We start from the raw sequence: 4,749 nt of genomic DNA, 5'->3' as shown, positions 1-4,749 counted from the left end.
AAAAATAAAATATTATTCACAAAATGATCTAAACATGAAGTAGACATATGGGGAATGTAAAGTAATAACTATTTTTGGCGGTATTACTATCTATTATAAAAATAAAGAAATTGAAATTTGGAAATTTTTCCACATTTTTGGAACATTTGGTATTTTCTATAAATAAAAACAATTTTTTTGACTCAATTTTACCAGTGTCATGAAGTACAATATGTGACGAGAAAACAATCTCAGAATGGCCGGGATAAGTAAAAGCATTTTAAAGTGATCACCACATAAAGCGACACGTCAGATTTGCAGAAAATAGCCTGGTCCTTAAGGTGAAATATGACAGGGTCCTTAGGGGTTTATGCACCATTTTGGATACATATAATAATTGACTAACACCAGCTATCTGGATTAACCCTTTGGATACCGGAGGCTTTTTCGTTTTTGCGTTTTCATTTTTCCTCCCTATTTTCCGTGAGCCATAACTTTTTTATTTTTCCCGCCACATAGCTGTATGAGGGCTTATTTTTTGCGGGACAAGTTGTACGTTCTAATGCCACTATTAATTATGGCATAAAATGTTGTGGGAAGCGGTAAAAAAAAATCCAAATGGGGTGGAATTGGAAAAAAAAACGCAATCACTCCACCGTTTTACGGGTTTTGTTCCCACAGCGTTTTGTTTACAGCAAAACTGACCCATGCCCTTCATTCTATGGGTCAGTACAATTACAACGATACCCCATATGTATGTCTAAATAGTGTAAAAATAAATGTTAACTTTGAGAAAAAAAATATTATTTTTTTATATCACCATATTCTGAGCCCCATAACTTTTTTATACTTATGACTACTGAGCTGTTTAGGGGCTCATTTTTTTCTGTACTTTTAATTGATACCATTTTGGAGTATGTGTGACTTCTTGATCACATTTTATTAGATTTTTTTGGGGTAAGAGAAGCAATGAAAAAAGGGCAAATCGGCCATTTTGACCCTTTTTTCCGTTACGCCATTCGCCGTGTTGGATTTTTTTTTTTCAATTTTAATAGTATTGGCATTTTTGGTCGCAGTGATACCCATGATGTTTATATTTATTGTTATTTAGGTATTTATTTATATATAAATTAGACAGCAAGGGTGGTGATTTAAACTTTTATATATTTTTTTATATATTTTTTACATTTTATTTTGTGTGATCATTATGTGCCTCATATATGAGGTTATTAAAAAACATTAATTTTTTATTTTGGTTTATCAGGAATTTATTATTAGCTTACTTTGCTCACTTTTGCTCATAACAATAATATTAACATCAAAGTCTTTGCCAGGCCTTTCACCTCATTGATGTAGTGGTCGCTATATCGAGAGGATTTGACTCTAGTTGGATGCACAGACCTACAGGAATAGAAGCCGTCATGAAATATCATAGGAAATACCGTCATGGCCAGTGGCTGCTGGTTCCTGCACTCTCTTTCTGCTTGTCTATCGACTCCCGTCTTGTGATGTTTTTAAGAAATCCCATTAAAGTGTCTAACGTCCTGGCTATGAAATCAATCAAGGTAAAAAGCAAGAAATATCTTCAGGTCAGTGTTTCTAAATCCTGTTATATGGAAAGATCCGTGAGAGAGCATACAAAGGAGATGATATGGATACCACTTCCATGGCTGTGGATGGTAAGGATGTTACTGCTGATCAGATATCTGTGCATAATGAGGGTCTCATCATACCACCAGACCTGTCCCAGGGACAATGTGAAAAGTAACCTGTCATCACAGTTGACCTATAGAGCTACAGTAATTACATGTTCCTACTATTGAGTCTCCCATCCAGGGGCATAGCTATAGGGAGGGAGCAGAAGACTTCAAATAGTGAGTACCTGTTCTTATTGTTTTTTTGTTTTTGTTTTTTTTTACCAAATATCTTTCATTAAATGGGGGCAGGGTCTAATTAAGGGGGGCAGGGGACTGGATAAGGGTGACAGACACTGGGTATGATTAGGGGGTAAGGGACTGGGTAAAGGTGACAGGGTATGATAAAGGGGGGCAGGGGAATGGCTCTGGGTGACACTGGGTATGATTAAGGGGGGCAGGAGACTGGCTCTGGGTGACACTGGGTATGATTAAGGGGGGCAGGAGAATGGCTATGGGTGACACTGGGTATGATTAAGGGGGGCCGGGGACTGGGTAAAGGTGACAGGGTATGATTAAGAGGTGTGACATTATATACAGAGACACTGTAAGAAATAGACTGAGCAGCTGTAGGTAGTAGAAGTGTACTCCACTTATGTGGAGGGTCGGGGACCCACTCCCACCTGTTCCCCTGTGGGTGCAGCACAAATGTAGATGAAACTTAGGCCTAATTTAAGAAGTGTGGTGTGGGCTACTCTGGCCTTAAAATTGCCTGCACTACTGGAGAAGGCATGTGATTTATAACGGGGAGCGGGCCGGCCTCTTCCCGCTCTCTGTGTGCCGGAATGAAATCCACAGCAGCTCGGAGATGCCGTAGATTTCAGTCATTATTTATGCCAGTTTCTAGTTCTCACTCCGCCCATGTCACACCCCCTTTATGTAGACTTGGCAAGGATGGTATAAAATGCAGATTGCGACTAAAAAAGTCACAAATGCATTGAATAGTCAGAAATACTGTGGAAAAAAGATTTGTAAGGGAAATTATGAATTTCTCCTAGATTTCTGCCACGGATTGGCCAGGGGATCCACAGTCGGTAAACCCCCATGATAAATTACTAGAGTTTATCCAGCACAAAATTTTAAGCAATAATAACTATGTGAATTTTAGATCCAGCACTGTGTTCATTATTCTGTATGGATTTGAATTATATACTAGGGCGTATCAAATTTTGTTGTGTTTTGGTTAGCAATTCAAAATATTATTTACAAGAAATGTCAATTAAATTGTTTTGCTTGGTAAACAGCTACTTTAATTTTGTGATATTTTGACGTTTTATGCAAAATTTGCAGCAAACTGTCTTCTTTCAAGAAGTGCCTTCTCATTATTTCTGTCTGTACTTCTGCTCTAAGTTAGGTTAAAAATATACTTACATTATATTATAAAATATGTTAAAAAAAATTATGCCATTCGTAAAAGTTTTTAAACTAGCAATACTCATTTGCAGCAGAGTGTCTTTTTAATAGATTTTACTAATGTCATACTTTATAATTTTTTATCATACAGACAAGGCGGATTGGCCATAGACCCTACAGTGACATTTTCCAGTGGGCCGATGCCCAGGGGGCCACTTAAGCCCTCTTGATGGCAGCAAGCCAGGTGCATAATGATCTGATGCTCAACGGCTGCAGGTGCCCTCCTCAACTCAACTATATTATTGTCCTCATGATGATTATACAGTTGAATACTGTGGTGGGGGCAGCAGCATTTTGTGCTGTCCTGGGGTCTTTGGTTCTGCAGGGGCAGTATTCTGCGCTGCACTACGGTACTGCAGTCCCCGCCTACTTTGGTTGTAAGAAAACAAAAAATGATTAAAAAAAATACTGAATAAAAATTGCAAAGAATTTTAAAAAATGTGCCAATTTTTAGAGACAGCCCCTGCAAATTTAGGCTGTCCCTGGCTCAAAATGGGTGGGGCTTGTTTAAGCCCCACACACACACGGGTGGCCAATCATTGGATCTATTTGTCCCTAATTTGCTGATAAGTATGGCTTTCTTGTGTAAAAGAGGCTGTGCCAACTTCTGCCGCTCCTTTAGACATCCCTATCGGGGGCCCAGTCTCATTGACAGTATAGGGCTCAGATTTTGGAACTGTAAATATTCTATATAGATGAAGTCTGGACCCTCAGAATTATTAACTCCAGTGTTCCCAAGGAACCCTAGTTCCCCCCTCCAACTGATTAATATGACGTAGACTACTCATACCAGCTCGTCCTGTAAACCGAGTATGCACAAATCAGCTAAAGCCATACTAGTCTACCCAAGAGAGCATCATACAAGACATGCCGCCGAATTCTGAGCATTGATGCCCAGGGTCGGACTGGGGTTCCTTGTGCCCACCAGAGTAAGTTATTTTCGGGGCCCAAGCCTCATGTCATGAATAAAGTATAGGAAAGTTTTGATTCAAAGAAATAGACCCAAGTGGCAAGTTACTGACTCCAAAGGCAGATCCAAATGTTTTCTTTTCTCCTGGACTTTTGGGGCCCACTATGGTATCAGAGCCTGGGCCCACCAAAGGATCCTCTGGTGGGTCAGTCCAATACTATTGAAGCCCATTTTCACAGACCATGTCCTATTAAGTATTCCACACCTCCTTTTTATAATGTGCTGCTGTCACCCCATTGTGCGTCTGAAGATGCGCGATCCTCGTGCCCACACTATTAGACCTTACGGTATCTACCTCTGCTTTATGAGGATCCAGGAGATGTCCTGCTGGCAAGTATGGCTAGCGCTCCATGCCTTCCATTTACATAGAAACTGGGAAACTTTCCACAGTCCACGAGAACCAGGTGAAGGCCACAAAAAGAGTACATTTTCGCCCACAATTCGAGATGTTTTACACGTCCTGTTTGTCTGTGTAGATGTACATTGCTTAAGGTCTGCTGTCTGGAGTTTGTTCACTGGAGATTCCTGTGAAGTCACGGTGGCTCGTCTTGGCAGCTCACTTCCTTTGTTCTTCTATTCATGATCCCTGCAGTAGATCCAGTTACCCATGGCTACAGTAAACAGAGCGGCAAATGAGTGTGTATTGTACTTCTGTGTGGTATTCACTTCATCCTAAACAACACAACAGAAACT

The sequence above is a fragment of the Bufo gargarizans genome, chromosome 4, assembly GCF_014858855.1.
Source record: "Bufo gargarizans isolate SCDJY-AF-19 chromosome 4, ASM1485885v1, whole genome shotgun sequence".
NCBI classification, from domain to species: domain Eukaryota; kingdom Metazoa; phylum Chordata; class Amphibia; order Anura; family Bufonidae; genus Bufo; species Bufo gargarizans.
This window is presented reverse-complemented; position numbering follows the sequence as displayed.